This window comes from Rhipicephalus sanguineus, chromosome 6 (assembly GCF_013339695.2).
Source record: "Rhipicephalus sanguineus isolate Rsan-2018 chromosome 6, BIME_Rsan_1.4, whole genome shotgun sequence".
Taxonomy (NCBI): domain Eukaryota; kingdom Metazoa; phylum Arthropoda; class Arachnida; order Ixodida; family Ixodidae; genus Rhipicephalus; species Rhipicephalus sanguineus.
In genome coordinates this window covers 176,483,876-176,494,926 of record NC_051181.1, presented here as the reverse complement: position 1 = coordinate 176,494,926, position 11,051 = coordinate 176,483,876, and positions in this window count along the sequence as shown.

Genomic DNA, 11,051 nt, shown 5'->3' with positions numbered 1-11,051 from the left:
GCGTGAGATGTGAGACGGACACTCATCTGTCGTCAGGCTCAGACCTGGAACAACTCCGCTAATAAAAGCAACCAGAAATGAGAGCAAAAGTGGACACGGCGGAGGCCCCATGGCATCGCGCCCGTCGATGTTTAGTCTAGAGCTTTTAATTTTTTCGGCGAGGCGTGTACAATTTCACCGACTGCCGCGTACGCGCTTGAAGCGCTGTACTATATCTGCGCCCTAAACAACCGTCTTTAATAAACCATAATAATAGCCATTGTTTCAGATTCGAAGCATCTTATAGCGGAGTTCAAACCGGTGACGGTGGTGGTGCGCGGCGTGACCACCCTTACAAAGCATGCGCATACCCTCTCCACAACCTCCTCTCCACTCCCCTCACCACTCCTCCCCTCAACTCACCCTCTCCCTTTCTCCTCTCCACTCCCCCTCTCCACATTCCCTCTCCACTCTTCCTCTGAAACGCGGGCTAGACATGCCGAAATTTTCTCCTGCGCAACGCCGCGATGAGCGCCAGCGCATGCGCGTCCCTCCCCCTCTCTCTCCTTCCTTACGCTGCCCCCCTCTCGCGCGCCTGTCGACCGCGTTCCCCGCTCGCCCTGTGAGAATTAACGGCCATTCTAAAGGGAAGACAAGACACGCGTAGCATTCCTGTTCGCGTTCCACGACGCGAGGTCGGTAGCATGCCCAACGAACGCCAACGGAACACGACCGTACAAGAGCTCCGGCTTCGCATCACCTCATGGTCCCATTTAGCGGGAAATGGCCTAATTTTTTAGTCCGTCTAACTGTTCTACACGCGGAGTGACTCCTTTTTTCACGTTTCCACGCGTGCACCGACTATGCAACCTCAATATTGATGCACATGTTATTAGGACTTACACTAAAGAGCATCTCAAAACGGCATCTTTTGCCTTGAGCAGTGCAGACACGACGTGCAATGAGCAAACTCTCGCGCTTGATAATTGATGGCGCCACTCCCATTACGGGAGCTTGTACAAAAACGCGCAGAATGGTCTTGAGTCGTGAATAGACAGTTTCACTTGGGCTTCTGGAATAGTCCCGCGGATGCAGACTGCCACTGAAAATGGCCGGCAGTCGACGGGCGGGCCGTACCGCCGACGACGAGCCACGGCCAGCACCGTATACGAGCGTCGGCGAACGCCAGCCACGCGATGTATGTGACGTATATGGCGGCGTCTTCAACATGGAGGCCAATAGAAATGCATGGCACGAGGGTAAATTGACTCATGTAGAAAAGCTGACTCTTATTTGTGATTCTAAAATGGGCCCAATGGATAAGCGAAGAGGGTCAGAGTGCAGCGACACTGTTTTGACTTTTCTTTAAAGCAGAGCTGTTCTGAGGCTGGGCCTGACGACAGATGAGTGTCCACGTCGCATGCCATGCTCCGGCTCTCAGATACACCCATAGATGGCGTAACTGCTAATAATAATAATATCTGCGGTTTTACGTCCCAAAACCACGATATGATATGATTATGAGAGACGCTGTAGTGGAGGGCTCCAGAAAATTCGACCATCGGCTGTTCTTTAACGTGCACTGACATCGCACAGTACACGGGCCTCTAGCATTTCCTCTCCATCGAAATGCGACCGCAGCGGCCGGGATCGAACCCGCGACCTTCGGGTCAGCAGCCGAGCACCATAAGCACTGCTCCACCGCGGTGGACATAGCGTAAGTGCTTTGGTCGCAGACGAAGCAGAATTATTATTCAACGGAGGCCACGCAAGATGGTCGTTACCCCGGTATCTTATGGCAAACAATAATTGGTTTTCATTAATCATTCGCAACCACATCTTTTGAACAAATATCTTAAGCAGTTTATTGATCTTAACGTTTTTAAAAAGAAGTGTTGAGCGAATATTTTACTTCAGCACTGTACTGAACACTCTTATCTGTCCTTACTCACATATTTTTTCATTGCAACAGATAAACATTCTTCAATTACTTTTGGCTGAAACTGTGTAATGAGGAAAACCTGTTGCACTAACGCATGTTTAAATGTATGTATCGATTATGTTTATCGCCATTCTCTGTCAATAATGTTATTGTATGACATTTTTTTTCGTTTATGTATGGATATGTGTACAATGCATGTATCGATAGGTTTCTTTTACTACTATTTTACTTCATTACTTTTTCTTCTATACTAATACTATATATCGTTTGCTCATTATTATCTTTACGTTGTCCATAAATGTATGTGTATGCTTCGTCGTGTATGGACCCTCAAGTATTTTCAAGCTGCATTTGGCCGCTCAGTGAGCTCGCCTTGCGTAACACCTAGCAGTTGTGCTGGAAATAAACATTTAATTTATTGAATGAATGATTGGTTTCTAGAAAGGAGGATGTCAACTTGATAAAAAAATTTTCTGTTCCTTTCCTTCTGAGAAATGCGTATTGATTTGTCTTGCAACTTCTTGCTGCGAATGGCTGGATGACGATTTTTTTTTACTTTAGTGACGTGTTTGTTGCAGCCTTCACATCGTCCCCTAAGGGTGCCAGTATTTTCCAGAGCTTTCATTTTTATAGCTTCTCACCCGGGAAATGACGAGTGAACATCTCGGCATGCGGCTTCGATGGCGCTTGAAAATTCCCTCTTGTTGTCCAGAATCCAGCGGAACAGGGTCTCCATAGTGGGTACTTCTTCTCTGCGAAAGTAAGAATCAGCCGATAACATGCATACAGATAATTTTCTACACTGTAATCGGTAAAGTGCTTCTTCGGGGCGAGCTGACCTTGGTTTATTCAGCTCAAGCTTGTTATACTCTCCGGGACATTTTTTTCCACCAAAATGCCAAGGTACGCAATTCTGACAATACGCCACTTGCTCCTATCCACCGGCGTGACATATCGCAGTAGCAATTACTTCAACGTTCCATATGTCGTATTTTCTAATATTCGTTTACTTGACTCTTCAATGTTTTAACATTTTTACGTTTTGATATGGCGAAAATATCGGTACCTTTTCATCTTAGCTGCAATAAAATCTGAATCTGCCTCTCTCCTTGCCTTTAAGCTGTTGTCGCTTTCAGTATTGCAAGTGTCATGCCTACCTATATCTGTAATACTCACGGCCACCAAGTGCAGACAAATTTAGCGGGATCAACAGCACCAGTGGGCACGACTGCGAGGCCTCTATTTTGGCACTCATGTTGCAGGACTTTTAGGCTAGTATGGTAGTATACAGCTAAACTGTTAGAATCGTCAGTATGTTTCATGTCCACTGCACGCTGTATTCGTTATATCATACATATTACTATTTAATAAAATGATTTTCTGGGTGCGTTGGTTCATAGTCTACAATTTATTGGAGCACAAAAGGACGAGACAAAAGAAGACAAGATGTATAAACGTCTTGTGTTCTTGTGTCATGGAAACATGGAAATATAAAGCTTAGTGCATCATAAGCGCGCCTGCGCACAGATGAAATGAGATACACGGCAAAGGTTTATCATAAATTGCACTCGATCAGCTGATACTCACTCCCCCGCAAACAGACTGACGTTTGACTAACACAATATGTGGCTTCCTTTTTTATGTAAAAAGCCTCCAAAAGCTCGCGTGCCACGGTGTCCCTGCTGAGGCCTAGTACCTTCAGTTCGGAGAACAGAGGCACACAGTCGCACTCCACACAGTGCGCAGGAAGATGCGCGCGCCGATCATTTGTGAGCGACAGCTCATGCTCACGTGCCCGGTCGTTGGCACACCGGCGCGTTTGTCCGATATAGGACTTCCCGCAGTTCAGTGGCAACTCCTACACGACCTCCTCCGAACAATCCCTGTAGGGCCGGATGTGCTTTTTAACACGAAAGTGTTTTATGCCGGGGTCCACCAAGACTGCAGTGACGTATTTCCGTCACGGAAATGACGTCGCAAAAATGTACACGTTCACATGGCAAAGAAAAAAAGTTCCGTCAACGGGCATCGAACCCACGACCGCTCCGTCCGCAACAACAGATGCCGGGCGCGCCATCTACTGCGCCACGGGCACAGACTCTCGAGGCTTTACAAACGCGTCTTTTATATCTACCACTCTCCCGGTCGGCGGGGTGGTGTTGCCCTCTGGGAGCGGCAAAGTAGAATAATTCCTCATTACTGTAGCTTCCGCGATTAGTACCTGCAACGCTTTACACGTTTGTCGCATTCGGCGCGTTTTCAATAGAAGTGCAATTTTGTCAATGCCTTAACATACCGCGAGGTGGCGACCTTAATGCAAGCGTCGTAAAAGCATCGGCCTCGCTCATAGTATCGCGATAATCAAACCAAAAATAACTCTGCGACGCGCGCCTGCCTCACCTGGCTGTAACATTGCGTTCCCCGCCTACGCGCTCGCCCCGAGAAAAATTGCGGCCGGGCTACCGGGGCGGCACGACGCGCTTTGCGTTTCCCTGTAGTGCGGCCGTGGCGTTCAATCACATTTTAACATGCCGCATGATGGCGACCAAGTTCTGCGTCCAATATGCGACGCTCTTCTGGCTATCAAAACTCGTTCTGTGATTACACTTTCACCGTTAACTACTACAGCTGCCACAGGGGCTTGTTTAATCACTGAACATGGACGTTAGTCGTCGGCATGGAGATGTGCCACCAAGCATCAAATTGGGTCCATCCACGTTAAACGGTGCTATAGCTGCCAGACAATAATAAACGTTGTACAAACTCTTATATCAATGTACAGTAAACATTGTTACTTCTATAAGGGCACGTTTTACTTTCGTGTTATTCCGATTCCAATGAGAGGGATCAACCATGTTTTTTTCACAAGACGCTTTCTTTTTCACCTCGCCAGCTATGCGCGCAGCTTCGACAGCTTGTTCGGCACTGATATGACGATAGGCACATTGTGTCTAGTCGCCACTTTCTTGAGTCTGTGCGTCACAAATGTGGATGTACGGTAGCACCTCGGGCCTTATGGCGCCCTTCTGTTTTTCCTTGCTCTTCCCCTTTCCTTTATTTTCTGGAGCAGCGACTCCAGAGTGGCCACCAGAAAGGTTTCCGGATACCCTGAAGACCACAGTCGATCCACTTGTTGGCACAAAATTATTCGGGCTGCGTGTTCGCAAGACTGTTGGACCGCAGATTCTAAAACGAGTAAGGCAATTGCTCGCTTTACAGTCTTAGAATGGGCCGACTTGAACGGCAGCAAATCCAAAAAACCCATAAATTTCGCCATGAATTCAAAAAGTTCTTGTTATGTGACATTCACTGTTCTGTATAACTGGTTTTTCGACTTGTCATCTCTCCTCAAACTGTTCTTTTATTTTTTCTCTTTTTATGTTATTTGCACTAATATTGTTTTTATTACCGATGACACATAGTTTATGATAACATCGTCTTTTTCTTGTATCTGTATCTCATTATTATTGAATTTTGTAATATTACTATTTTTTGCTACTGTCGTTGCCAATGAAATATTTATGTTAATATTGCATAGGAGGTCCCATTTCAGTTTACACTACGGGACCTCCTTCTGTATATCCTTATCTTGTACATTGTGTTATGAATGAACAAAATTTGATTTGATTGATTGATTGATTGATTGATTGATTGATTGATTGAAAGGATTCGGGAGCGTGGGTTATAGTCCCAGCAGACATGGGAACGCGACAAGCTAAGCTTCACATCTTAAAATTGCAGGTGCCCTTCTGCGGAAGGCTCATGAGTAAGCGTCAAGCCATGCCCCAGCCTATGGAAGGTGTCTAAGCACCTCGCGCAAAGCACTAAAATCGCTGAAATTGGTAAAATCCCGCTTCTTAAGAACAGCTAAAAAAATAATCGACGTATCTGCACACCTTAAGCACTTTGTCCTGATTAAAAGCACGACCTATTATACTAGTCACTTCATGGATCAGAAATATTCCATTATATTACATTACGATTGCTTTATTCATTAAGGCGATGCCTCAAGGCGCCCTTGTGGGGCGTTTTGCACAGGGTCTGGCATCGCATGCATAGGCAATTATCACAGGATGGCGTTTCAAAATCAGAAGGCGTTTCCGTCGGTGGGTTCTTGGAGCCACGGTTGTCAGGTTCAAGACACAAAAAATAGCCTAGAAATTGGAAAAAGTAGCCAGGAAGTAGCTAACATGAGCGGAGGGCGGTAAATGTAGCCGAAAGCAGCCATGCGTGAGTGCAAAAAACTGCTATTTAAATGGATAAATGCAAGAACATTTGGGGGAAATAGAGATAAGTACAGCAAGAACCCATCCAAATGACGATTTCCTGAGATGAAAGCCTAAGTTGTTGACTTTAGTAATTTGAGCACGATGACCAAGTTTTTTGCGCAGTTTTAGAAGTGACAGTCTCTTCTTAAAAAGACTAGCAGTACCAGCCTTGTGGCGACAATAAAAATAGGTACTGCGTGAGTGTGCCAAAAATCACAGTTGCTGAGGTTAAAGCACGAATTGTAGTCACTTTCGCAACCGTTTCTCGCGTGATGACGAAGACCGAGCAGTTAATATCCCCGAATCGCAGTCCATACCTTATTCTAAGAAATAACGCAGACAGCTCGTCGGACATCCGATTTGTAATGTCGATGAGTGCAGAGAGTCCTGGATGCCCATCGCTTTCGGTTGTCCTGGGGCGCGATTCTCGGTGTATCCACTTCGGCCTCCACTGATTGGCTGGAGCTCGGCGAGCAGCGCGCCCCATGCTTCCGGTCCTTCTTCCGCTACGTGATTTTAACGCCACGAAGCTTTCACAACTCCCGACACATGCGTTTCACCGCAACGAATGCTGCCCCCGAGATACGCTTTTGGACACACATCTAGGAGGCCGTGCATGAACTCTAATCACGTTCGCCCTTGAATTAGGTTTAACGCGGCCTCCCACCTAACGCAGCTGGAAGGTCGGTACGCATTCCCTGCATCGTTCTCAAACATCTGAACACGTTCATACGCAAGTTCAGACTTGTCAAGTTTGTTTAAGTGTCCTGTTACTGTAAATTTCGTCCACTTTCTTTCTCTTGACGCTGAGAATGTTCTGGCGGGTTTGGTGCGTCGATGTTGTGAAGAGCGCCATGACGTCACGGCTCGCCGCTTTTTCGAGTAACTGAATGCGCTCCGCCGAAGTGGACATGTCCACAAGGTGGACACATCGAGAATAGATCCCCAGTTCACTTCCAGTTGGTTTAAAGTCGTGTTCAGCAACAGGTGGTCTGCAAACGAGGCCCATGCGACAGTTTCCCCTCGAGAACCAGTCACGTATCGAATAGTCTTTTAACAGCAAAGCTGTTTCGCAAATCGTTCCTTGTCCGGCGAACCAAAACACTATCATCATCATAAGTGGGTATGTGCCACAGAAATTGGGTAAATCGCGTGTATCTCAGGACAGTTTAATAAAGTTTGACCAACTAACTACTCACCACTGGTGCACTAAAAATGAAGAAGGCAACGGTTAGCCCAACAAATGGCTGTGTTGTGACGTGCGTGAGCCGAAGACTACGAGTACGTAGAACGAGAGAATACTAGGGAACGGGAAAGGCAACGGTGGCTGCGAGAAGATCTCGAAGCGATGGAAGGCCTACACCGACGGCGACGTGCCCGTAGATCTATGACAAGTGCGAACGCATGGATTCAGCGAGAGGCTCTGACTTTGCAGTCTGGACATCTGTGTCGTGTCTGTGACTGTCCGTCGTTTAATTCGACCCTCTCTGCACTGAGAACGAACGCAGAAAGAACCATGCATCACCTAGCCAAAGCCTAGCAATGACCAGTCGAAGCAACCTAGAAACAATCACATTAGTGTACAGAATGGTCCAGTTTCGCTTTTTCAAGCCTTGCGCGGCTTAGTGCAAGCTTCGGCACTTTTTGCTTTTTAAAGGCAAAGCTCTTTAAGCTGTCGGTAACATGCGCTCCGTCGTAAAAAACTATCATCATCGAGAACTGGCACGCGCTCTCTTTATTCGCTTTACCGTGAAGCTGTTTAAGCTATCGGTAACTTGCGTTTGATGAAGCAGCGCACAAAAAGACAAAATCACCCACACAAAATGACACAAACGCAAGCGCTGTTGCCCGCAAAACCGCACACAAAAAACGAAATAAACAGATTGCCCAGATATAGCAGGATTTTGTCCTTTTGTGCGCAGCTTCACCAAATATCATAGCTCACGAACTAGCCCATCAGTGCATATTAAGTAACTTGTGTTCCGTCATGCAAAACTCCTGAGGTGGGTACGCGCCACCAGTATTGGGCAAGCCCTACTACGGTGTGATGCAGGTGCGAGTGTCAGACGAAAAAGCGCACGTGAAAAAGAGAGACAGAATTGTGGAGATAGAAAAAAAGAGATATAAAATCGACAGAAAGCGATGGAAAGAAAGAGGAAGAGACAAATACAGAGAAATAGGGGGAATAAACTACAAAAAGATACAAAGACCGAAAGACATAAACGGAGAGAGAAAGAAAGAGAGAAAGCGATGGAAAGAAAGAGGAAGAGAATAATAAATAGAAATAAATGGAATAGAGACATAAAAAGATAAAAATACAGAAAAACATAGAGGGAGAAAGAGACAGAATCAAAGAAAGTGAAAGCGATAAATAGAGAAAGAGAGAGAGAGAAAGAAAGGGAAGAAAGAGAAACAAATATACAAAAACAGCTAGAAATAAGTAAATAACGAAAAACAGATACAAACAACAGATACATGAAACAGAGAGAAAGAGAAGAAGAGAGAGAGAAATAAAAGACAAACAAGGAAGGGCTCCACTCTTCCTTCAGGCTGGGCACCACTAGTTCGAAGCTGCCATAATTTCTAATGCAAGCGCAAAATTAGGTTTTGGGAGCTGAAAACACATCTTGCCCTCCCTGTTTTGACACCGTATACTCAAACGCCAGTAGCTGCGACGTAACAATATATTGTGACCGTGGTTCAAACCGAGTGAACAATATAGTAGCCAAAAAGCAGCCAAATAGACAAGACTTTTCCCTGCCGCCATCGGCCTAAAAAAGTAACGTTACAGTAACGTCACGCAATACCAATTTTGGTGCATATCAAGTTAGCGAACCGGCCGCGAGCGCTCCATGAGCGTCCCATGTAAATCATGGCCTACTTCACATGCATGTCATGATTGTCGTGTTACCTCTCATTAATGTTCTTAGTACAGTCACTTCACGCAACACCAATTTTGATGTATCTCAACCTAATGAACTGGCCGTGAGAGTACGATGAGCGTGGCATGTAAATCATGCCCTACATGACAGGCATGTTATAATTGTCGTGTTACCTATCATTTATGTTCGTCGCACCGTCACGTCACGCAATACCAATTTTGGTGTATATCAAGCTAAAAAACCGGCCACGGGCGCACCATGAGCGTGGCGTGTAAATCATGCCCTACATGACATGCATGTCATGTTACAACTTGTCATTTATGTTCTTCATACAGTAACGTAACGCAATACCCTATTTGTTACTTGTCAAGCTAGCGAAATGGCTGCGAGCGTACCAGCAGCATGCAAATCATGCCGTACATGACATGCATGTCATGATTTTCATGTCACCACCTGTCATTTGCGTTTGTCTTAGAGTCAAATCGCGCAATACCAACTTTTGCGTATATCAGGCTAACGAACCGGCCATGAGTACAACATGCGTTGCATGTCAGCCATTTCCTACATGACATGCATGTCATGATTTTCATGTTATGACCAGTCATTTATGTTCTTTATACAATCACCGCGCACAATACCAAATCTGGTACATGTCGAGCTAGCGAAACGGCTGCGAGCGCACCACGAGCATGGCAGGTATGTCCTGCTGAACATGACGTGTATGTCATGATTTTCATGTTACCACCTGTCCTTTATTTTCGTCATGCAGAAATATTTCGTCATACCAGTTTTCGTATATATCCATTAAATTAAACAGTCGCGAGCGGCCCGAGACAATGTCATGTAAATCATGCTGTACATGACATGCGTGTCATGATTTGCAACTTAGGATCTGTCGCTTGTCTTCGTCATACACTCTTGTCACGCCATACAAATATTGGTACACATAAAGTTAACGAAACGGCCAGAAGAACACCAAGACCGTGGCATGTAAATCACGTCGATCAGGACATACATGTCATGTTTTTCATGTCAGTTATGTTCGTCATGCAGTCATGTTATGCCATAGCAATTTCGGTATACATCCCATTAACGAAACGGCCAGGAGAGCACGAAGTGATAGATAGATAGATAGATAGATAGATAGATAGATAGATAGATAGATAGATAGATAGATAGATAGATAGATAGATAGATAGATAGATAGATAGATAGATAGATAGATAGATAGATAGATACGCTCAAAGTCGCAGAAGATCGCTAAGAAATGCTTCGCATTTAATAATGTTCATTACAGAGGTTCCACGAAAAGCCTGCTTTTGGCAGCTGTAAGTACTACCAATGCTTTCCTACATGATTTGGGCCTGTTATAGGTGCTGCCTGTCTGTCAGTACCAGCGGCCGTTTCGCTGGCTTGATATGCACCAAAACTGGTATTGCGTGGCGTGACTGTACGACAAACATAAATGACAGGTGGTAACATCACGATCATGACATGCATGTCGTGTAGGGCATGATTTACATGCCACGCTCATGGTGCGCTTGCGACCGTTTCCCTATCTTGACATGTACCAAATTTCGTATTCCATGACGTGACTGCATGAAGAACACAAATCGCAGGTGGTAACATGAAAGCCATGGCATGCATGTCATGTACAGCATGATTTACATGCCATGCTCATGGTCCGCTCGTGGCCGTTTCGCGAGCTTGACATACGCCAAAATTGGTATTGCATGACGTGCTTGTACGACGAACATAAATGGCAGGTGGTAACATGACAATTATGATATGAATGTCATGTAGGCCCTGATTTACATGCCATGCTCATGGTGCGCTCGCGGTTGTTTAGCTGGCTTGATATACACCAAAATTGGTATTGCATGACGTGTCTGTACGACGAACATAAATGGCAGGTGGTAACATGCAAATCGTGACATGTCATGTGAGGCATGATTTACATGACATGCTCATTGTGCGCTT